We start from the raw sequence: 26688 nt of genomic DNA, 5'->3' as shown, positions 1-26688 counted from the left end.
TTCCTAGCAAACCAGTTATCACAGTAAATTTGTAGGACAAACAACGTGGACTCAACAGCAGAAGATAATTCTCCAGGCAGTGGTTACTGCTAGTCATGAAATTTCTTTCACCTGTCAGAACATATTCACGTGCACCAATATTGTAAACTTCTAAGGAAGGAAACAACTTTTGACAGTTCTGCTGACATGTCTCATCTGATTTAACCAAATATATCAGAATAACCAAGTCACTACCTAAATTTATTTATTTCACTGATGTGAAAACTCTTTTATAAATTATGGAAATGACTAAATTTATTGAGACTATTCTGGAAAAAAAAGACTGACAATACAGTATTACACTATTTTGATCAATAGGTGATGCTGTTTAGAAATAAAACCTTCCTTGCTGAATTTCCCATAAATCTAACATGTGACGTAACAGCTATGTTGTTCCTAAGATGTAACTTCCTTCCAAAACACAGGACCCCAATTATATTGCATATTGAACTCAATTTTATATTCTATATTTATCCTTTCCTTTAGAACAAGCTTGTTATTGAAAATGAGAAGTAAAACAATTTAAATACATTTGTAGGTTTATTTTGTCCTCATGTATTAAACATTTTTCAATAAATGTTTTATGATTTTCATTTTTGTTCTACTTTGTAATTCTTTGTGATAAAATAAGCCTTCTTTGTAAAGAAAGGATTTTTTTCTAAATGTAAATTATAAAACTAAATCATACATATTTGTTTAATATAATCCATTTTGATCAGTAATGATGATGTTTAGAACAATGGCTCTTCCTTGTTGATTCCCTCTGTATATACATGTTAAATAACTTTAACATTCCCATGGAGTTTCTTTTCAGATAATGAAATAAGACAAATTATTTTGTATATTAGATCTAATGTCATTTTGCATATTTATATTTTAGGAGCAGTTATAAATTATAAATGAAAAGTCCATTAGAACCAAAGAATCAGACTTTTCCATGATGCACTAATCAAAATGTAAAAGTAAGAAACTATAGCCCAGATTCAGAGACTCTCAGGGAATTCTCATACTGCTTTCCATTTGATTTTACTGCAAGTGTTATAGTGGCTCAAAACTAAAAGAACTGTGAATTTCATGGCATTCTTGAAAGTTTTAAAGAGAATAATATACGACAGCTATTTTAAATCACTCTTTCATTATTCATAATTCTAAAGGTATAAGAAAGTAGTATTTTAAAAATTTATTTAAAAAGTTTTCTTTCATGTTTTTTTATCTTTCCAAGATAAGATAACTGGATATAGGATAAGAAGATATTTTAAATAATGCATAAACTTTTCAGAGTAAATAATTTTGGAGGCAAAATAAGAGTACACAAACAGATGCAAGCTGGAAAAATGTCTTTAAATATTAACTTAAAAGTCTGCTTCAAAATGAAGAATTCAATACACATTTTTACCTTTCTTTTTCCAAAATCCTGTTGCCATAAGGATATAGTACATGTGCCTTCCACTGGGCCAAGTATTTTATAGTGAAAAGAACTGGAATCGAGTTACATATAAATCAGGAAAAAAGGTAACTTCTGCATAGGAGAAAACTGAGGTAGAGGTGGGACTCACTCTTTGTCAGGTAGAGGGTATTTAAGCTTGGAATCTGCACTTCTAAAGCCAAATGTGGGGAAAGTAGAAACCAGGAATTTCCTCAAGAGTTCTTAGAGACCAAGGTGAAGTCCATTCATGCCCCAATTATCCTCTCCAAGCCAGTGACTGCAAAGCCACTGGCAACAAGGTATTGATTTAAGCTAATGTCAGGCTAAGCCCTATTCTTAAAACAACAACAACAACAAAAGCCCATAAATTTCCTAAGGAGGGCCCAGGCACACAACCTGTGGCCTTTGAGAAATCTCTCTTATTTTGACTTGGGAGCTGTTATGTGAAGTGATGAAAGAAAGTCTATCTGCTTTCTTCTTGCAGTTTATTCTGATACAAAGCTGATTGTATGCATGTAATAGAATTTTCTGTCAGTGCTCCCATTCAAGGGAGGGGAATAGGCAGTAGGTTTACAAAAATGAAGCAGAGGAAACATAACCTAAGTAGTAACCTTTGGGGAGTGTGCCTGGTGGGAAGGGTGGGAGATCATGTGACTTTTTAAATTGGCCATAAACATGTATTATTTTTATAATCATAATAATAACTCACTTTGGAAGGAGAAGTACAGAGTATTAATTATGATGTAAAAACAAAATGAAATATACCTCTCTTTTTACAGATTTTACAATATAAAACATTGGCTTTGCAAAATTATCTTCTGCTCAAAAGCAGTATTTCTCACCTTACATGGATTGCATTTTACAAGTAAGTACCATTTTACTGCCTGGTTACAACTACAGTACAGGAAATGCTGACATACATATTTAGAGTAAATATTTAGAGCATTTTTAAAGTAAATGCATACTTTTTCACACAGAATGTGCATATTATTATGTGCTAATAACCAACAGAAAGCACATTTCCTGGCGATCAGGAGGATCTGATAAAAATAACAGTACAAAAGTCATGTTACCTTTGCCAACAGGCTATTTTTAGTATCCCAGGAAAAGTGTCCTCATCCATAGAGACTTGTATTAGAAATGTTGGCACAACAACCTAAACAAGCACCTTTATGAAGGTTATATTGGCGCAGAACTTACCTGAAATGAAGTCTGTTAAATTCGGGCTGTCCCTCCACAGCGGGGTTCTTTCCTCACCTCAGCAGGACCAACATTTTGTCGTGGGGGGAGCTGTCCCGAGCACTGTTTAACAGCATCACTGGTCTCGATCCCCCCAGATGCCACAGTACCCGCCACACTGTGACAACCAAAAATGTCTTCAGACATTGTCAGATGACCCTCGGGGATAGAGAACATTAGTTCCAGAGCCTTAAAGACATCCTTTAATTGTCTTTATTACAACGTGCCCCGTGCTGCCTATGCCCAAGGTTCTTCTTAACTATAATTTAGACATTTTACAGGGCCATAGACACTTGCATAGCACAAGTAATCTTTTCCTAATCTGGGGGTTTGTGTAGCCAGCTTCTGCATTTCCATGTGGTTATTAAAAGAGACAGAAAGAATTCACTACCCTGTTTTACTTGCCATTGTTATTTACCTTGGAAAAGTCTAAAAGGAAAAAGTAAGCATAGAGAGAAAGAGAGAATATATTTTTTGTCTCTCTCCTCCTCCTCAGCTATGTATTCAGACCTGTGTGGACCTCAATAAGCACACCCATCCATCTACACTTGCCCTAAGGAAGCTCGGGTTTCAGTCCTCTGTATATAGGAAATCACTCAATAGTAATATTTTTCCTACCTTTAAATAGGACAATTTTGGTGCTTCACTCACTCACAGAATGAGGCCTTTTTAAAGGAGGTCATATTTAAGAGAATTGTATTAGTAGTGGTAATCATAATATATGTATACGTATATATACATAAATATACATACAGCTCGCATTCAAATGTTTATTATCTCACACACTTTTCACATATAAGCTCATTTATTTATCCCTCATAATGAATCTATAAGATACTATCATTTTCCCATTTTATAAATGAGAAAACTGAAGCATAAGAGACTAACCAGTGGCACCAATTCAAACCCTGACATTCTGGCTTTAGAAACAATGTGCAATGAACCCTCCACTCAGCCTTCCACTGTGTTATGCTTCTTCTCAATAGAAAATCTTGATGCCAAGCATTGTATTGCCTTATTTAACCCTCACAAAAACTGCACAAGGTAAGTACTGTTATTTTCTATGTATTTGCAGATGAGGAAATAAAAGTGCAAGGAATTATCTCCTTTTCTAGTCACACATTTAATAAATGGTGAAGCTAAGGACTCAAAGCTAGGTCTTGATGATTTTTAAAACCATTTAATATCTATGGATCTTAAGTTTTCTCTAAATTCAAGAAACTTGAGGGCTTTCTAGGTGGCACAGTGGTTGAGAATCTGCCTGCCAATGCAGGGGACATGGGTTCAATCCCTGCTCCAGGAAGATCCCACATGCCGCGGAGCAAGTAAGCCCATGAACCACAACTATTGAGCCTGTGCTTTAGAGCCCATGAGCCACAACTATTGAGCCCACATGCTGCAACTACTGAAGCCCACATGCCTAGAGCCAGTGCTCCGCAACAAGAGAAGCCACAGCAATGAGGAGCCCGCACACCTCAACAAAAAGTAGCCCCCACCGCAACTAAAAAGAAAGCCCGTGCACAGCAAAAAAAAGACCCAACACAGCCAATAAAATAATAAATAAATAAATTAATTAATTAAAAAAAAGAAACTTGATTAGGTTACATTTTAAGACTTTGTCCAGCTCTGTATTCTAGAATGTTCTTTGCTGAAATTTCAACCTAAATTTTAGGATTATGAAATGGTATTTCATTCAAAAATGATTTTGCAGATAAAACCAGGATATTAGTTTATAATCTATCAGACACTAATTTTTAATACTCTCTCACAGCTACCATATTTCCCCTTACTAATGCCAACAGGGAACCCACAAAGTGACACAAAATTAGGCCCAAAAGGAGAAAAGATCTAAAATACTAATTAAGTCAGTTTATATGAGAAATAGAACAGAGAAACAGGGCATAATGATGAGAATGGATTTGCTGAATGTTAATTACACAAGTGTATGGATTCCTTTTACTTCCTGTGATAATGTCCTGATCAGGAATATTGTGAGATGGTTTCAGTTCATAAGGGAACTGTATGTAGCAAGCATTACTTATATTAGTGACAACACATGTAATATTGAGGATCAGATGGAATTTCATAGGTGTAATTTTTCATGCTCAAAGAACACATCTAATATATTGTAACTTTTGGTTTATAATAGAAAAAAGAATTCACCACCAACTTAAAATATTACTAATCTGATTACTGAGTGCCTTACTGAAAAGGCAAAGACATATAGGACTGGAATGGGAAAGATTTAGGATATGATGATATGATGAATGTTTAAAGAAAGAGGGAATTCCTAAGCCTAAGAGAATCCTTAGCCTGCGCAAAAGCAGCTTGACAGCAGAGGTATTCAAAGAAAGGGGTGGGAGCAGTCAGTATTGGGTACAAGCAATAATAACATATACAGTTGGTAGAGGATTTAAAAATGATAATAAACCTAACTAAAAAGTGGCCTTAAGTTTTATTTTCATCACACACTGGCAAGCCGAAACATGCCAATAATAAAATATTCTTCCCCAAATAAATTTTATGAGTCTAAATTCTAACCCATCCTTGCCATCCTTGCTGAGTTTTAGTAAAATGCATGTGTCAAATTTTCTTATTTTTATTACTTATTCTTTAATAAACGCTGTATACTATAGCAAAGTTAATTTTGAAAATTCCCAGTTTTATCATCTTCCTGAAAAGTGTAGACTCAGCAAAAATGCTTTTTGAAAAATAATTTCTTAAGGATTCAGAATCATTGGATATTGCATCCCACACAGCTTGCATCTCCAGTCATCATGCCACTACACAGTCTTGCTATTAAAGAGTAATTTTATATAAGAAATGGTAGCACGCTAATTTAAAACTGGGAAACAGAAGTTGAGTTCCTTCAGATCTGTAAGTCCATGTGACAGCTTGGAGTTTTTATTTGCCTTAAAAGTTTTGGACATTTGAAAGCTGCTAGCATGAAACCTGAAGAACAGGTTGAAGAACAGAGGCACGGACAGTATTTTAACGTCTGGAATTGATCATGAAATTGGACTTTCAAGAATCTCTGCCAAAATTATCCTTATATTTAAAAGTGTTGCTAAGTATTCATACACCCAACGGTTCATGCAAAAGGTTCGTTTCAAACTTGAAACCAATAAAAAGTATTATTTTACCCCTATGAGTAATGATAGGTTGGCAAATTTGTCCATACTGTCTATTGAACTTGAATATGTGAAGACTATCAACTTTAAAGATAGAGTGACAAATTGATCAATGTCAAGGCTAAAAACAGAAGCTGTATGGCTTTCTTTCATTGATGCAACAGACCTACATATGTATTTTCCCTCTAATCAAAACACACATTAATGTAATTAAAATATATTAGACAAATACTCTTTTTCTTTTCTAACACTGTAATATTTTAATTTTCATAAAATTCCATATATGAATTGAACAAAATAAACTTTTCAATAACTGTGTTTCTTTTCTGGCTATTATTATTTTTTGTCACTTGATTGCTATTGACTATAATTTTGTTATACAAAGATGGGGCATTAAAAATGATGCACCCTGGGTGTCAAATACATTAGATATGCCACTGCTGGGGGAAAAAAGCCGATTTCTAACATTTTTGGAGACACACTTAGACTCACTTATTTTAAAAATGCAGCCAATAGCTAGCATGCAGAAGATATGTTTATCCTGTGAGAAGAGCATTTCCTTTTTCTGATGAGTTCAGGAAGGGTCTGTGATTGCTTCAGTGAGTTAGCGTAAAGGATTCATACACAAAGAATTTGAACTAAATGGTCTTTCAATTCTGTGTTTCAACTCCTAAAGCAAAACATTTCCTTTTTGAGACTTTCTCAAGTAAGAGAAGATATAAGTGTGTGTCTAATATAAAAGGGGTAGACCTCTTGTCAGGTAAATCTTGCTCTGTTTACTCTAGTTTCATTGACATAAAATACATAGGTGTATCTCTCAGAAGGACTATAATGAGCCCTACATTTGCACAAGGGTATCTAAATAAGTAATATTGCAATTACATTATAATCCAAAGTATTAGGGGACAAAAGCAAAATTTGGTTGATTGCTTGAACCAAACATCAAGTCCTATATCAGAGCATTTGCTTTTGCTCTAGTTTTCCTAGTCTATGTTGCTACAATTCATGTCCCACAGAGGTTTCTGCAAACACCAATTTCATTATAATACCTTTTCACCTACTGTCTCTGATTTTGGTTTCAGTATGTTTTTTTTTTAAACAACCTATATTATTAAAAGAGTATAACATAAGGCCTGCAAATGAGGCCCAATATTATGTGCTGTTTTGACATGTGGTGACATTAGGAAGGCCTCATCTGGCCTAAGTCAAGTTCTCTTTCTCACTCTGCTCCTGCAGATAAGGTCCCCTTGGCTCTCAAACCTTCTTATCAGGAGACTAGGCCCAATCCCTGCTTATCCATGAATGGCAGTCTTCACCAGCCCCTGGAATTACTCAAACAAAGGAATCACATCCTCCTGCAGGAATCTGGGGCAATCTTCACTCTCTCTCTCTCTCTTTTTTTTTAAGTTAATTTTTACTGGAGTATAGTTGATTTACAATGTTGTATTATTTTCAGGTGTACAGCAAAGTGAATGAATTATACATATACATATATCCACTCTTTTTTAGATTCTGTTTCCAGATAGGTCAATACAGAATATTGAGAAGAGTTCCCTGTGCTATACAGTAGGTCTGTATTAGTTATCTATTTTATATATAGTAGTATGTATATGTCAATCCCAATCTCCCAATTTATCCCTCCCTCCAGTTTTCCCCTTGGTAACCATGCTTGTTTTCTACATCTGTGACTCTATATCTGTTTTGTAAATAGGTTCATTTGCACCATTTTTTTAGATTCCACATATAAGTGATATCATATATTTGTCTTTCTCTGTCTGACTTACTTCACTCTCTTGAGGCTATAAAATGCCTCCCACAGCCCTTGGTTGTTCACTCTGTTTCACAGTGCAACCCACACGTGGCCCTCTGTGCCGTGTGGTGTCCTCCTCCCCTAGGCAATGTGTATATGTGGCTAATAAACTGCTGTTCAGCTTATCTGTCCTGTCCAGTGGTAGGTGTCCTGTACTCTAGTCATCCCAAACCCTAGAGTGGGAAGCCCCCATCACCAACAGAGGGAATAGGAGGTAATTACAAAAAGAAACTGCCATAACATTTATAGATACATATGTCTCTGTTTTATTGGATAGTTGCGTCATAGACATTTCAGTGTATTTATAATTGAGTTAATCTTTTTAAAGAATTGAATCTTAAAAAATCCTTCAAAAATATGCCAGTTATCTTTTCAGGTTTTGCAAAAAGTACTCTCTTATGGCGGAAGTCTTTTATAATACAATCATAAAAGGCTCCTTCACTTATATCTTTGATTATTAGTTCTTTTTTTTTTAAGCTCTTTATTGGAATATAATTGCTTTACACTCTTGTGCCAGTTTTTGAGGTACACCATAGTGAATCAGCTGTATTTATACATATATCCCCATATTCTCTCCCTCCCCCGTCTCCCTCCCAACCTCCCTGTCCTGGCCCTCTAAGTCATCACCCATCATCGAGCTGATCTCCCTATATTATGCAGCAACTTCCCACTAGCTCTCTATTTTACAGTTGGTAGTGTATATGCTACTCTCTCACGTCGTCCCAGCTTCCCCTTCGCCTCCCCCACCAACCCCGTGTCCTCAAGTCCGTTCTCTACATCTGCATCTTATTCTTGCCCTGTCACTGAGTTCATCAGTACCATTGTTTTAGATTCCATATATATGAGTTAGCATACAGTGTTTGTTTTTCTCTTTCTGGCTTACTTCACTCTGTATGACAGACTCTAGGTCTATCCACCTCATTACATATAGCTCCACTTCATTCCTTTTTATGGCTGAGTAATAGTCCATTGTATACATGTGCCACATCTTCTTTATTCATTCATCTGCTGATGGGCATTTAGGTTGCTTCCATATCCTGGCTATTGTAAATAGTGCTGCAATAAACATTATGGTACATGTTTCTTTTTGGATTATGGTTTCCTCTGGGTATTGGTACAGCCACTATGGAAAACAATTTGGAGGTTCCTTAAAAAACTAAAAATGGAACTAGCATATGACCCAGAAATTTATCTTTTATCCTCAATAACAGAAAAAAGAAAGAAAACATGTTGTCTTCATGGTAAAAAAAAAAAAAAAAAAAAAGCCACATTGATGGCCATCACTGTAGGGAAGAAAATTAAGAAAAGAATGTCTTTGCCTGTGTGTGTGTGTATCTATATGTGTGTATCTATCCATTTTCTATTTGTTTTTATTGTCTTCATTTTCCTGTATCAACTAAATAACATTGATTCATACTTCCTTACATACATTACTAATTTATAATCTTATTCTGTCCTACTAATAATTTACAATATATTTGCCCTAAGTATTGAGATGTTTTAAACTTTATTTTTTAAACAAACATACCATTAAGCCTAGATATATGTATATGTGTGTGTGATGTGTATGAGTGTGTATATGTATTTAAATTGGCTCTAATTTTTTTAATTTTAGGTTTTTCTTTGGAGGGGGCAAACCATTCTCAATTCTTATTTTTCCCATTAGCAATAAATTTCACATAAAAAGACAACCTTCTGTAAACTTTGTGAGTCAATCTGTGTTCTAGACTGAGTGCTACTTGTTTTATTATGTGTGACATGATCAGAGGCAAAATAATTTGTGGCACTTCAGTCATGTGCAATAATCATTTCACATCAAAAAGCAAATAACCGATTTGACTTTTACTATTACACGGTTCATAAGAAACGTGGTTACTAGACCTGAAGCAGCAAGCGAGCATGAAATGCAATATTGTTTAACACTGGGTGTAAAAATTATTTGTGGGAAAAAAAAGAAAAAAATCTTAAAAGGAAAGGGGGTGGAAAGTTGGTACAGAAATTACGTTGCTACAGGACCAGGTCCCGCTGGTGATTGCTTGAGATCCTGGTACACGGAATTGAGCGAACAGTAATTAACAAACTAAAGACGGCAACTCTGCTGGTCACCCAGTTTTCTTCAAAACAGTGTGTGGAAGCTTTGATGTGAGAGAATCTCTTTGATTAGGTCTTGAGGATACACAAACACTGTACTTTGATCAAGTTTCTCCAAGGACCCTAAATATCTTCTGACTTGAAAGTTAGAGACTTGAAATTGTATAAAATATTTGAGAAGAATAAGATTTAATATTACCTAACCCACTGAAGGAATATATAAGACAGAGAAATAGAATAAAAAACTGGAATGAAGAGAGCCTCTGAAACTTTGTAAAGAAAGAGGAGAAATAAACTCAGCAAAAGCTTTCCCTTTCTCTCTAATGGTTTTAAATTTAGTGCTTAAACATAAAACTTTTTTTTCTAGGAGGATTGGGTGAAAAAGTAGAGGGACATTTATGAAGTGAAAAGAAACATATTCAAATAATTTGCTGCATGAGTTTTGTTTTGTTTTGTTTTTAAAGTGGCAGTTCAACTATTACAAATGAAGTTGAGTTGCTTCCATGGTGAAACCTGCCAATTCTGAACTAAATTATTTTTGATGACTATAATCAATCCATGAGAGAGAAATAAGCTGGATGAGTATGTATAAGTATGAAGCTACTTCCAAAACTATAATTTTTTTTCAATAAATAAGGCATGGACATTTGTTTGTATAAGAGTTAAGCTTAAAATTGCACTGTTTTCTATTAAGCTGCATATTATATTTAATTCAATGAATATTTATTGCACAACTTCTGATATCAAGATGCAGTTATCTTTGGTTGTCTGATAGAGCTCTGGGAGTTTAATATTTGTAACAAAAATCGGAAAATAATTACAATAGATAACAAATGTTTACTGTCATTAAAAATACAAATTAATTCATGTAGGATTACAAAGGAGGGAAACAATAGGTGTATAACAGAAGTTTTAAAACTTTGGGAAGGATGGAACATTCAGGCAGCAACTTGAGGATTAGCTACGACAGACGTGGTGTTGCTCTGAGTGATGCGGGGGTGACTGAATGACCCCGAGGGTAGAGAGGTTGGGTTTGTTTGCCTTGGCTCCAGAATGACAAGAGGTTGAATTTCTTGTCAAGATATGGGAAAAAGTAAATGTTGAAGAAATAAGTATAATGGAAGATGTTGAGTGCCAGGCTGAATACTGTATTAAAATTTTAGTCAATAGAAAACCAATGAAAGCTTAAGTAGAGGGATTTGTGAAGTGCTGATACTCTGAGGAGATTATTTTTTGACCCCACTTTTCCTCACTAGGGACTTTCACCTCGCCTAGCATTGCATGTCTTTGTGTGTGTGTGCACAGTGGTTTGGGGTTAATACCTAAGGGTTTTCTAAACTAGACTCTCCCACTAGGGATTCTGATGGAAATCCCAGACTTAGAGCCTGAAATTTTGAAATTCTTTCCTGACATATTAATTTTTGTCACTCGCATGCCCAGCTCGTTCATCAAGCTACTTTTAGCCACTTAGAATATACAGTGAATTTGGCTTGATCTTTTCCTTATTATTACTAGTATTAATATTATTAATATCATTATTAATTTATTACTTACTCTGTCATCAACTTTACCATCAGATTAGAATACCTTTAATGTAGGTGTCTGTTGTGTCTGTATATGCATCTATTATTTTTTCACATTTTATTTCATTTCAGATTGAAACAACATTAGGAATTATCTTTGTCCCAAACATTGGAAGATGGGTGAAGAATTTTCTCCTAGCTTGCTCTATTAAGGCCATTTAGTCTCTCTGGAGTGAGACTCACTCCAGATAGTCTCTCTGTCCCTAAAAATAGCCCTCTTGGAATGATGCTCAGTTTCTCACATGAAAGAATAGCTTTGGCAATTCAGAATTTGGAAGCAAAATCCTCCTATTTTTCTTGTTTTCTTACTCATTGGAATAGAATGTTAATAGTTAAAGAAGGCTCAGTAGTAACTGGGAAATATTGATCTTTCTAGATGAGCAATATCCAGTAAAAATAGAATGTGAACTTTAGAGGTAATTTTAAATTTTATAGTAGCCACATTAGAAAAAATAGGTGACATTATTTTTAATAATATATTTTGTTTAACCCAATACACCTAAAATATTGTCATTCAATATGTAGTTGATAATAAAAGCTATTGATGAAGTACTTTACATTCTTTCATTCACACTGTCTGTGCAATCATGTCTGTATTTTAAATTTATTGCATATTCTAATTCAGATTAGTGCTTGACAGCCACACATGGCTCATGACTACTCTACTAGACACTGGGGCTCTAGATCATGGTTTCCATTTCCTGGAAGAAAAAAATCTTATGTAATGGTTGAGGTATTAGTGAATTTTCAGTCTATACATGAGAAGGTTATTGAATTAATAATCCTAACTTTAAATCTATACAACAGGAAAGTTATCCTGAAGGAAATCTCTATGCTATAATCCCTCTAAAGATTCAATTCCAATAAAAATCCAAGCAACTTTGACCCTTTTGAAAAAACTCTAGAAGGAGATATCATTAAGCCATTAAATCCTCTTTTTTTCTAGTCTCTTTGTAGAAAAAAGAATGGTGCAAATTATTCACCTTCCATCAAGGGAAACTGTGTGGTGATTTTGCTTCATAGCTTTAGCCAAAAAGAAGCTTGCTGTGCTGGGCAGGCCTCACAGGAGAAGTGTTGATAAATTCATACCCTGAAACCATCTCAATTAGATCTCACACAGAATTGGGTTCTTTCCAATTCTTTATCATCACACATTCCTATCATTTTCATTTCTCTAGTTAGCTAATCTGTTATTTTTAATAACATAATAATGATCCAGAAACCGATCTCCACACATAAAATCTAGAACCTTGACAATAACCTACGGATAACCATACAGTCCAACCTCTTATCTTCCCCAAAGTAAGTGTCCTATCCCGGTCAAGTTAACTATGATTTTGAATCCCTTGTTCATAATTTCATCACTTTCTGTTTTTGTAAAGTTTTATTAAACCCACAAAAATTTCTGAAAATAAATAGTTTAATTGCTTCAATTTTATAGTACAGTGTGTTGTATGTAATAGTTTAGGAACACTTTTTATTATTATATTGCTAAGATTTGTTCATATTGTACAGCTTTAGGGTTCATTTGTTTCAAATGCTATATGTATTTCATTAGGTAACTCTTCAGAGTTTTATTCATCCACTGTCCCATTGATACATGCTGATGTCATTTCCAGGTTTGTGCTATTGTGAATAATGCTGCTACAAGCATTCTTGTATATTTCCTGCTGTGCATATATACCTTATTCCTCTGCGTTTAATCACTCAACACACTTAAATTACCACCACCACCCACCCCCCCACCATGCATCAAGAATATTTGCCTGCTGTTATCTCTATTTAGCAAAGACATGGCTCTCAATATCCTCCTTGACAAGTAGGATGTGCTTAGAATTTCAGGGCTCCTCAAAATATATAATTTTTCATTACTGACTCTGCTAATACTTAGCTTTCCTATGAATTTGTTTAATACTAAGAAACAGTGGCAAGAAGTTTTTGCCCTGTTTGGAAAACTTGTTAAGAACAAACTAAAATTTTTAGTGAGGAGTAATAATACTTTTTAAATATAGTGAACCGTATATGTGTCCAAGATTCTTAGTATCGATTCTTCTAACTTACTATTTCTGATAATCTAAAATCTCAGTTAATCTCTCTGTCATTTATCATTTAAGTACTTCTCTAGCTCAGTGTTATACTCTGAGAGATAGAAAACACAACTCATTTTATCTCTCCCTGAGATTTTCTTTCAAATCTTCCTTCCATTCTTACTTTAGTTGCTCAGGCTAATTTTTGCATAAGCTCTTTAAAGATTCTTATTCATAAGCAGAATAAAGTAATCCCAACATCACTGAATTTGGGACAGAAAGACCAGATCTGTGTCACGTTTCTGGGAAAATATCCAACTTTCACACACCATCTATTCCTCTAATTCTAGGCAGAGACTGGCCCATTCAGGGTGTTTAGCAATTGTGAATCGCCAGGCAGTAGTTTCTTTGGGGCCTGGAGTTTAGATAAGCATTCTTTCTCTGGGCAATCAGGACAGTGAGATCCAGAGAAATGACCACTCTAAAGTTAGTTGAGGACAGCCAAGTAAGCTAAAAATGAGATGAGGGTGAAAGCAAATTGGGAATAAGCACATTGGGGCATTACAAAATGCAGTGGTGCTGGCCTCCTCTTTAGGCATGGATGCAAGCGTCACAGCCCCCATGGTATCTGCAAGGGCAAACAGAAACAGGTCTTAACAAAAAGAATATATTCTCAGCCATTAATTAAGAATACATGCAGAAGCTAGAGGATGGGCTAAAATATTCTTGACTTTCTCCTCTGGAAATGATTCCAGAGTGGTTCATTCAGCAACTGCTTTTTCCTCATTTAGACTCTCTTCCACCTTCTTACTGTCCCAAAGTATTATTCACTACCACCCCAAGGACCCAGCCCCAAGCCAGGGTCACACAACCGATTCAAGTCTAGGATGACTCCACCCTACAAGGGAGATTGTGGCTTGTGGACATTGGCCTATGAGAGCTTCCAGATAAGACATAGAAATAATAAAGGTATCTTTTTCTGTAATAAAAAAAGGGGGGGTGTCTTACCCATCTAAGTAAGAATGTATAAGGGCAAAGATGATAAATGTGACCAAAAGCTCTCCTTCTGCTTTATGTGCATTCATTTTTCTTTAAGGACTGCAAACAGGACAGGTACAAGTTTTATTCCAGTCATACAGCTCCTTTAAATCCGAGTATTATAATTTATAAAAACACTTGAATGCAATTATTTATAAACATGGACCTAAATATCATATTATTTAGGTATATGATAGTAAATGAAAAAAGAGATGGTGGAAAGAGTAGAAAGTGATTACCGAGGAAAGGGATATTTGCAAGGAAGTCGTGGGGCAAATGACTACCATTTTCAGGTGTCTCTTGTTTTGTTTTTTAATTACATTACCCAAAATAAAAGCTACATAAAAATGAAGTAATTAGTATATTTGGTTAAATGTATATGAACAAAACATTGTCAAATCTTTATTATGATACAAAGTAAAAGCTGACATAATGAAACCAATTTGGAATGATTTTATGTAAAGATTTTATGAAGATTGAATATTTTTTCACTGTTATAAAAATGTGGTCATGAATAAACAGACTCAAGTAGTTCTCTCTGAAAATTTATTTTTCAACAGAAATTCACCAAACTTGTAAAATTATGAGGAAAATAATTATATGTGTAAATACATAATGAAAATGTCTATTGAGTCAAATGATTCGCAAAAAAAATGGAACACATCTTCTACTCATTTAGTGATGGTTTAATGGAGGAGATATGATTTGAGGTGGTTCTCAAGCTGACTTAGAGAAAAAGTTCAACATTTTAAATGAAAAGAAAGGGCACTGGCAGAAACAGAAGCTAGAAAATACAAAACTCAAGATGGGAACTGGGCTTAGGTGATTTTTGTATTACAGAATTTGTGTCATGAATTATCATATGATAAGAGTAAAAAAGTGGTTAACTGTTGAAATAATGTTATGTTGTTTCTCGAAAATTGGGGTGTAGTGTATTCACATATGATCAACCGACTGCAACATTACAAAAACCCTGATATATACTCAGCACAGGTAACAGTGCCACCTCATTTTAAGAATTAATTTAAGAGGAGCAACACTGCAGATTTCCTTTTGTTATTCCAGTCCAAAAGGTTCTAATAAATTACACAATAAAAAATATGTCTACAGGCCTGGTGAAGGAACTGCTGGCTTTATCTCTAGTGATAGTCTATCCAGCCTTCTCCAAAGCTGAAGAAGTTATGTCATTCAGAATCAGTTGTGTTAATAAATATTCTAAAAGAATATAACTGATTTTGAATTCAAATTTGATGGATCTAAGTTTTGGGTAGATTGCAGTAAATAAGTATCACAGCCCAAATGATACATCTCAAGTTGTTCACATGAATTAGACAGATATTTTAGAGCTTGCATAAAAATAGCTGAAAGGGTTACCTTAACAAGGTGTTTACTTGAGGAATTTTTCTGGTGGCAAATTCACCATTCATTAGAGGGAACTGATTTTTTATGGAGGATATATCACTTAAGCAAAGAGCATGATAGTCTATGTTTATCATGATCTGGGCAGAAAAAGTCAAATTGTTGTAAAGGAGATACATGTGAGCAGCTCACCAGTCAGAAAGAATAAAAAAGGTGAATTCATTTATTTTTGATGGGTTCATATATCAAGTACTTTTAAGTTGAAACTGTGAAAAACCCAGTGCACTGGGAATTTAAAGAGAGAATTTTTTCAAGCTAATACAACAGGGAGAACATTGATTAATGATGAATGTCACAAAGAAAAGGAAGAGGCAACAAACAAGGGATCATCAGCTTATCTTATGGGATCTTGAAGATTATGTTCAAACTGACATGCTGAAAAACACAATAATTATTTAAATAAAGTCTGTCAGAATAACTATTCAATTTTATATTAACACAAATTTATATTTTTAATAATCTTAACTATTCAGTCCAATTAATGCTAGCTTATTGAATTAGTAAACCTATATAAGTTTAGGAAGAACATACCCACAGAAAATAAAAATCTACATTTGTATTATATTTAATATTTAATAATATTATATCAGAGGAAACAGCTATTCTTTTTTTTTTTTTATATAAACTTTTTTTTTTTTTTTTTTTTTTTTTTGGGCACACGGGCTTAGTTGCACCACGGCATGTGGGATCTTCCTGGAGCTGGGATCGAACCCGTGACCTCTGCATTGGCAGGCGGATTCTTAACCACTGCGCCACCTAGGAAGCCCCAGAAACAGCTATTCTTATTAAGCCAGAAATATTGAACTAATTTTGTTGTTGCCAAAGTTGTACCTAAATTATGTGACTGTCAATTCTTAAAATCTTTTTGAGTCAGATTCCATAAGAATATATTTTTTAGCACATTGAAAATATTAGAAGTCCAATTTTCTTATTCTCTATTTTTTTAAAGAATACTCAATTTATGTAAGCACTTTGTCTTGAAGGCAATCAGAATAGATCTCCTTTAAGGGATTTCATAGTCTACCAGTCCCCAGGTGCCCGAAGAACAATGCAGACCAAATTACTGGAAAACAACAGATCAAATATATACTGCTCTACCTGGTTTCTTTGAGCAGTGTGCTTGCTCTATTTTGAGAAGATTGCTGTACTTTAGATGCTTCTCCACTAACGGGCCCATCCCCATCCCCACCATCCCTCCCAAGTTTACTCTGGAAATGGCAATTTGTCTACGTGCAGAGAAAGGAATGTCTAGGATTTGGACATTGTTCTAAGAATACCCATAAAATAATTGGTCAGTTGCATAATTTTCAGTTTACTGTAGCCCATGCATTTCTAACTCAGAGAGGAACCAGTTGGAGAAAGAGGTTCTCCCTATGCATTTTTATATAGGCTCATACTCTTGGTACCAACATAATGGGATAGCGTATGTAACTTCTCTTGGTGTAGCGTAATCTCACTAGTCAACTGGAATTAACTGAGATTACTTTATTCATTTTTATCAGCCTTGTTAGCTGAATGATTTTCTAGATTATGAAATTTGTTACTAACTAACTCTGTGTGTGTGTGCACGCGCTTGTGTGTATGCGAGTGTGTTTATTCTATCTTGGTGGTTATTTTGGTAGGAATCTAGAAAAGAGAGCCAGTGGATGCTGGCCAGATGCCATTTTAAGCTTGAATTTCCAGGTACCAGGTTTTCAAGCCCAGAGTATCTACTGGTAAATTGTTTTTCCAAATTTTCCCCAACCATATACTACTTTAAAGGAACTGATATTGTCATTCTTTGTTTTTGATAATTTTATCTGTGAAAATGGTAATTATTTTTAAATTTTTCATGCATGTATGTGAGTAGACTAGTGGAATTAGACACTAAAACAATATTGAAATAACTAGTATTTGTGCTTATTATGTATAAGGGATAGCAACTGATGATGTATCATAAAATGACAGTTTTTGAGAGTTTCTTAGAGGGAATGTGCTCAGACACCTAGCTCAAAGTTGTCTATAATGTATTATATGAATCCCATAAATGAAGTATAAGGAGAGATTAGAGGAGGTAGAAATATACTTTGGGCTGTTAGGGAAGACTTCATAAAGACATAATGTCGGACCAGAATAAGGAATTGGAAGAGCGATAAGATAATAAAATGAGTTGTGAGGGGCAGCACACTGAGGGGAAAAATTGATATGATCAACCTTCCAAAGTTGGGATAGTGCAAGACATTCTTATGTCTTTGGCATACTGGGTTTGTGTAAAGGGGATACAGATGATGTTTAGAAATGTGAATAGTGTTTTGGGAGAAAATTTGTATTGGGGAAATAAAAGGAGATAAATCTGGAAATAAAGATAATGGGTAGATTTGGGAGGATACTTAATGAGATTTGAATTTTTTTGTAGACAATATGCCATGTAAAGTTTTCAACCAAGTTATATAACCAAAGTTTTAAAAATGTAATTCTATAATGAGTGTAAAGGGTCAATTACTTGGGACCAAGTGGGAATAAAGAAGCTATTGGAAGGATATTCCTGAACAAAGGTATAACTGTTTAAAAAAAAAAAAAAAGCACCTAAATCAAAATAAATGGAGTGGGAAGATAAAAGTAAATTCAAGATTCATTTCTAAGTAAAAAGCACCAAGATATGAAACATGACTAGATGTAGCAAAAATATAAAAATAGGCTATTGGTTATAATTCTGAGGCTTTAAATCTAAATATGTTGAAATGTGGTGATACCATTAGCAAAATATTTTTAAAAAGGAAGTTTATGACAAAAGCTGATTTGCATTTTATGAATAATAAATTCCTGTATTATTGTGATGGGAAAGAAATTAATTTAGCTAAATTAAGAAATTTTCAATGAAACTATCCAATTTTTGATGAGTAAATGTGAACATTGTTTGAAATGTTTCCTTTACCTATATTTGGAAAGAAATATATAGTGATGATGGTGTAACATTTAAAGTTGTCATTGGCTTGCTGGAGACAGTATGGAGAAAAGGGAACCCTCTTACAATGTTGGTGGGAATGTAAGTTGGTGCAGCCACTATGGAAAACAATATGGAGATTGCTCAAAAAACTAAAAATAGAGTTGCTATATGATCCAGCAATCCCACTCCTGGGCATATATCCATACAAAACTATAATTCAAAAAATACTTGACCTCTATGTTCACAGAAGCACTATTTACAATACCCAAGACATGGAAACAACCTAACTGTCCACTGACAGATGAATGGATAAAGAAGATGTGGTACATATATACAATGGAATAGTACTCAGCCATAAAAACAAGAAGAATAATGCCTTTTGCAGCAACATGGATAGACCTAGAGATGATCATAAGCAAAGTCAGAAAGAGAAAAACAAATGCCATATGTTGTCATTTATATGTGGAACCTAAAATATGACACAAATGAACATATACGAAACAGAAACAGACCCACAGACACTCACTTGTGGTTTCCATGGAGGAGGGTATGGAAGAGGGATGGACTGGGAGTTTGGAGTGAACAGATGCAAACTATTATATATAGGATGGATAAACAACAAGGTCCTACTATATACCACAGGGAACTATATTCAATATCCTGTGATAAACCATAATGGAAAATAATATAAAAAAGAATGTATATATGCATAACTAAATCACTTTGCTGTACAGCAGATTTCAACACAACATTGTAGATCAAATATACTTCAATAAAATTTTTTTAAAAAGTTACATTTCTAAAAAACTACACTTGTCATTTGCTAATCATCATGATGTATGCTTTAAATATCTTATAATTTTGTCAATTATACTTCAGTAAAGCTGAAAATTTTAAAAATAAAGTTATTTATTAAATGACTGAGTTGTGGGCATAAATATTTGTCCATTACTCTGATACATATTTTTAATATTCTGTTCTGTTGTCACTCAAAATTACATAAAGTGAAATGGAATTTATTTAAGATAGAAAGAATAATTTCTTATTCTCAGGTCCCAGGAAATGCTGTGTTCCATGTTAATTATTTCAGTGAGAAAAGTAAAAATAAACAGGCCACCCTTTTAACACTATGGTTTATTATAGTAAATAGAATTATCTGCAACATTTCCCAGTTTCTTTTTTCTTCTTTGACTTTTCCATCTGTTATTTTTTTATGCTTCACACTTGCTAAGTGTGTGAAAACTAGAGAAATCAACTTTTTTGCAAAAATATATATTTATACATTGCTTTGTTCTGAAACTAATATAATTTGAAAATGCTAGTTAAGATTTTGTGTGGTTTCTAATCTGTGGAAAATAGAAACTATCTCAATAAAGTAAACTAAATTACTTATCTTGACTGAAACAAAGTAATATTTGGTATGGCTATTAGCATGTATATATTAGTTGATTCACTTTATAATTTTTTGTTATGAAGTAACATGGGCAGAACACATTCATCTTTATAAATTACATTTAATTTTTTGATATAAGACTATGGTGTTAAACTTTACTGTTCAACTGTGTATAACTGTTTCTCTAAGTTCTGTGAGCCTCTGGCAAATTAGTGGAACCCAAGGGGTGGGGGGGTCGTGGCAACCTCTGATTTATAGCCAGTTAGTCAAAAGTACAGGTAACAGCCTGGACTTGCAACTGGTGTCTGAAGTCCAAGGAAGGGGTCATGGGAAACTCCACTCTATAGCCAGTTGAACAGGAGCAGGTGACAACCTGGACTTGCAACTGACATCTGAAGTTGGGGGGGGTGGCGGGTGCTCTGTCTTGTGGGACTGAACCCTTAAGCTGTGGAATCTGATGCCATCTTCAGGTGGACAGTGTCAGGACTGAGTTGAATTGTAGGACACCTTGATGGTATCTGGAGAATTTTTGGTGTGGGGGAAACTCTACCACAGATATACACACTTGTGTATACACGTCAGAATTGGGTCCCGAACCTTTAGCTGACTAATATAGTAAGTGATTCACTAGTGGGACGAGATACAAAGGAAGGAGGATTAGATAATAGAATCATGGTGATTTGGCATATCGAAGCTATTCAAAGTAATTGAAGCATAGAATACAAGGAACTGGATTATAATGTGTGTGTGTGTGTGTGTGTGTGTGTGTGTGTGTCTTAAAACAACAGAAATTTATTCTCTCATAGTTCTGCAGGCCAGAAGTTCAAAATCAAGGTACTGGCAGACCTGTGCTCTTTCTGCAGGCTCTAGTGGCAAATCTGTTCTATATCTTACTTTCAGCTTCTCACATTTCCAGCAATCCTTGGTGTTCCTTCTTGTTCTAGATACATTCTAAATGATTGCATGTACCTTGATAATGATTTAGGCATTATCATGTGCTATGGTGTGAATGGTTGTGCCCCCTCCCCCACACACCAAATTCATATGTTGAAATCCTAATGCCCCATGGGATGGTATTAAGAGGAGGGCCTTTGGGAGGTGCTTAGGTCACGAGGATAGAGCCCTCATGAATGTGATTAGCGCCTTTTTAAGAAGAGGCTAGAGAGCATGCTTGTTCCTTCGAGCATGAACCAGGAAGAAGGCCCTTACCAGAGAACACAGCCATGCTTGATCTTAGACGTCCCAGCCTTCAGATGTGTAAGAGATAAATTTCTGTTGCTTATAAAAGACAGTCTGGGATATTTTGTTATAGTAGCATGAATGGATTAAGACATCCTAAAAGCAACTTGGAGCCAGCTGGTTTGTAAATGGGTCATGGAGTGGGGTGGGGAGGGCACGGTCAAATTGATTTCCTTTCTTTTTCATCTTTCTCCCCTCTCCCACCCTCCCCTCTACTTTCTTTTAAAGATATCCCTGAAGTAGAATTAGCAAGACATTGTGACTGACTAGAAATGCAGAAGGAAAAAAGGTAAGAGTCAAACATTAGTGCCCATTTTCTAGTTTAGAATGACCAACACCGTAAACTGAAATAAGATACTGAAAACCTAGGACAAGTTTTACTTTTATTGTTATATTTGCAAGAAGAAAGAGCTAGTAGAGATGAGGACATGTGATTTGTGATAACTGTGGCACATTTGGAAAGAGATTGCCAAATGAGATAAAGGTCAGAAAAGAATTTGACACCAAAATATGAGATTATCTATGAAGAGTGTATTTTTTGATACACTGATCAAATTTATGGACCATCTGCCATGAAAAATAAACAGCGTAATCAGTGTTCATAGTCTCTGTAAGGTCATTTCATATGGGACTCAAGTTAAATTAAAAAGCAACTGCAAATGTGGAGAAAAAAATAGGAAAACACATATGAATAGTTTCTAAGAAGCCAAGAAATAGAGGGAAAACACAGGATTGCCAATATTTTCGGATGCTGCAGAAAGGCCGCATAAGAAGATAGTTAAAATACGTTAGGTTAGTATCTTAGAAAATTTTTTTCTTTCTTTTTTCCCCCAATATACCACACTAGCTCTTAAATAATATCCTACAAGCCATCTGAATATTGGCACAGGCGCTGCAGTGTGATGAGTGATGACTAGGAATTGAGTGTCGGTAAGAGACCATCTTTTCCAGAGTATCTTTGATGACAGAAAAAAAGACAAATGGATTAAGAAATATAATGTAGTGGTAGTGTAGTGACTAATAATAGAGAGGAAAGATATCATTGGAGCAATGTCTTGGAGGACTTTGGAGAGGATGTGCTCAAGTTCACAAGTAGAGGGTAATTCTTGCAGAAAAGTTAAAGATATATGCTGGCACAAAGGAAAGGAAACCTTAGAGGAAAGAGGAAAGTTCTGGTAAGCACATATGATGAGCTCAGTTTCCTCTGTTAAGAAGAAGATCGTCATTCTGGTTTTGTATACAGAAGGTCAAATCCAATACAATTTTTGTCAGCATTTCACTCCCAATGTAACCATATTTGTTTTTAGAGTCATGAGTGTTGATTGTAAGAAGAGATGTAAACACCATCTGTACTTTCAAATCCTCAAATTCCTTCAATATCACAAAAGATATATTTCAGATTTACTCTGGCAATATATACCATAAAGGAACTTAGTAGGTGATGGGATTGATAAATCTTGCAGTTTCCCTCATCCTAGTTTGGGCTGCTATAATGAAGTACCATTGACTGGATGGTTTATCAACAACAGAAATTTATTTCTTATAGTTCTGGAGGCTGTAAGTTCAAGACAAGGCTGCCAGCATGGTCTGGTTCTGTTGAGAACCCTCTTGCAAGTTCAGACTGCTGACTTCTTCTGGTATCCTCGCATGGCAGAAAGACAGTGAGCTGGCCCCATGGCCACTTCTTATAAGGACACGAATCCCATTCATGAGGGCTCCACCGCATTGCCTAATTACCTCTCAAAGGTCCCACCTCCAAATATCATCACATTGAAGATTAAATTTCATCATATGCATTTTGGGGAGCCACAAACATTCAGTTCTTAACATCTTATCATAAGTTGTTGTCCTGGGAGAGTACAAAAGATCCTAATTAATCATATCAGGTCTATATGTGGTGTCAAAGATAAACAAAAGCAGACACTAGTTAAAGACATAAGGACAGATTTTAATCAGCACTATACTATTATCATAAGGGAAAAACTCCAGCTTGATTTGAGCTCAACTTCAACTTGTTCAGAGGGGACTCAGAGTTTTAAAGGGAGAATGGGAAAATAGGGAAGAGAGTGAGCAGGGACTCAGGGGCAGAGAGGGAAAAAAATTACAAAAAAATGGGAAGTGGGGAGTTGGGCCATGTGAAACTGGTTTTGTTTTGTTAACTAATGCTTATCAAAGTTAGACTCTTCCTCTTCCACAAAACCTGGGAGACAGGGGCTCTTATCTTCAGGTGTGTTGGCTGGAACAAAGAGTAAATTCTTTTGATAGCCTTGAGTTTTCTCAGACACTTTAAGGTAGTAGTATTGCGGGGCTGGGGGTAGGGTTATCCCAGGGATGTGGCCTTGAGTCCTTAGAAACCATGTTACTGTTTTGTTCAAGTCTCTACAAGCCAAGAAAGGGCGGAGAGGAGACTTGCTAGAGTTCAAAGAGAGAATCTGTGTCGGTGGTTATTCTTGAACTATCAGTGGAAAACAACCTCTCTCAATATCTATGTTTTTCTTTCAATGCCAATAGCGGGATATCCATGCTGGTTAGCCAAAATATTCAGTGTTCCTGTTTCTTTCAAAAATTCTGTAGTATCTCTTTTCTCATTTTTATAGTCTTAGAATTAAATCTTCATTATCTGATTGGACCCCTCTTGTTACTTTACAGGCTTTTTGTCTTAATTTTTTTTTTCTTTTGGCAATTTCTTGAAGCTCTTTATTCATTTTAACAGGAGAAAAGGTATGGCCAGTTTGCATGTGTAGCAAATAATTGGAGATGACTACGAACAGGAAGAGAAAAATACTCTTAGGAGGTCACGAGAGAGAAAGAGAGGTAACTAGTATTCATTGAGTATCAACAATCTACTAGATGCTGTGCAAGCTGCTTTATAAAATATTTCCTTTGTTTCTCATAACAGTCTAATATCACAAACTAACACTCAGAGATAATCTGTCAAAAATTACACAATTCAAAAACAGCAAAGCTTTAGTTTTAAATCTACATTATAAAAATAGAATCCAACTTGTACTGCCTCCCAAACAGTATTCTTCAGCCTGCCTTAGTTCCCAGGTTCCCTTTGTCTGCAGCAGACTGGGAGAGGCAGTGTGTTATAGTAAGTAAAGTGCTTGGATTTCTTCTTTATAATCAAGTTCAGATCCCTCATCTGAAAAGGGAAGGATATATAGTCATAGGACAGACACTCCCCTTCAATCTGTTCTCAATAGCAAATGTACAGAGATACCTACCAGTATGTTCTATTATCTAACATATTTCTAAACATTTAACTTTGATTTAATCATGTAACTATGCTGTATTTTTCCCCATCAACATGGCATTAAGATTAAAAAGAAAATAACAAATATAACAGAATTTATATCCAGGACTTGCTCCACACTCTACACTTAAAATAGGCTACTACTTCCAAACTATCAGGTTTTCAGCTTGTTAAAAGTTAAATTGCTCATATGATTCTCATCTGTATAGGAAAAATTTTAAAATATTCCATTTTATTATCCTTGGGAATAAGCCTAAGTAGTTCTTAGACTGAATAATAACTGCAGAACTGTTTGTTTTGGAATTCAGCTTAATTCAACAAATATTTATTGAATACCTATATTTGGAAGGCGGTATGATTACAATTTAGAGAAGGTGGTGGTCCATTCTGAAATGTCATTTGAAACTCTCTGATTTCTAGTTCTATCGCTTATTTCAAAGCTTAGATAGGAGCAGCATGATATACAAACTGAGAATCAGCTTTTATCCCTGTCAAGGTTTTAAGAGAAAAAAGATCTCTCATCACATTTGGGGCTTGCTTGGCAACATCTGTGAGCTGGTATAACAAGTATGCTGTGAATGCTTGTTACATTGTTTTCTAACCCAAGCACCAGCTCAACAGTGTCTGCCACAGATGGGAAGGATACATTGGCATCCACCTCTCCCTAGTGTTTGGGTTTCTTCTTTGACTACTTATGTATTTTCCATGTAGCTCAGCTGCCAAGTCTCACACCTAAAGGGTCAATCCTTCACTATATGTAGTTTAAGTAAAATTCCACAACTACTTCCAAACTGATGTCTGTACCAAGGGATTTCAAGTCATTTGGAAAAAAAGCTAGGGGGTAGACATATCATTTGGTACTGTCTCACTTACAGATTACTCATGCAGACTTGGGGAGACTTCCTCCACTTGCTAATGACCAGGGCAGATCTTCTCAACTGCCTGTCAGAAGTTTTTCATTCATTATATGATCTGTGTTAATGACTGCAGTATTTGTGAAAAAAGAATACAAGTCTCCAAAACTAGATTTTTTCCCCAGCATTGCTAGTTTTTTCTATAGGGACAATTTCCTGCTGTCACGGCAGTGAATTGTTAGAAAAATGATCCCAAGTTAAAATAGCTTCCATAGTCAATGCAAATCCACAGAGCCACCTGGCACTGACTTTGCCTCAGTCCCCTGAAAGAAATAACAGGGGAGAGGTAAATCCAGTACCAATGTAATGCTAAGCAAAGCAAGCTAAAAAGGAAAAGACATACTTTCCACTTTATTATTGTTATGCTTGTGAAAAGACATAGGTCAGGCTGTCCAGGCTTGGGTTTCATTATACATTTTAGCAAGTACAATGATTTGTGTGTGGCAGTGACCTATTTTAGTTGTAAATGTTTCTGTTTACCAAAAAAATTATATATCTTGCCCCATCAAATAATAGACAATCTTATGGGGGACCTCTTTACAAAAAATTATGAATAATAATTAGAAACTCCACTCACATTATCTTTAGAGCCTTTTTAGGGGTTGATAAATTTCTAAACCAAACCCCTGAGATATATTCAAGCTATGGGATTGAATACAAAAAGAATAACAAAAAGAATTTTTAAAAAAGAAATTAAAGGTTAATGGTGGCTAAGCACCTACAACATCCCAGGGGATTATGTTGTGTATCTGACAGGCATTATCTCTCGTAGGCATAGACAGCAGAAACTTATGAATTGCTTCTAGCTGATATATGTATAACATGTGAGTGACTGGGAAAACGAACAATTAAATTTGTTTTACTTGAGTATAGCTGTTAGAGATAGGCCCAGGGAAGTTCAAAAGGATGAAAGACTGAAGGCTAATGACTCGTTTCCTTATTTATTTTTTCCCATAAAGATAAAGAGAGGAGAAAAGAGAAATACAAAGCAGAGAAAGAGAAAAAAATCATTTTGCCATACATTTAAAAATACTTTGCTGATCAACCTATACGATCTAGGGGAGGAGCTAAGTGCTTACTCCCATGCAGTTCTTGGCTTTGCTGAACGGTTGATTATCTTGGATGGAAAAAGTTCACTTCTTACCCACTTCTATTTT

The sequence above is a fragment of the Hippopotamus amphibius genome, chromosome 13, assembly GCF_030028045.1.
Source record: "Hippopotamus amphibius kiboko isolate mHipAmp2 chromosome 13, mHipAmp2.hap2, whole genome shotgun sequence".
NCBI classification, from domain to species: Eukaryota; Metazoa; Chordata; class Mammalia; order Artiodactyla; family Hippopotamidae; genus Hippopotamus; species Hippopotamus amphibius.
This window is presented reverse-complemented; position numbering follows the sequence as displayed.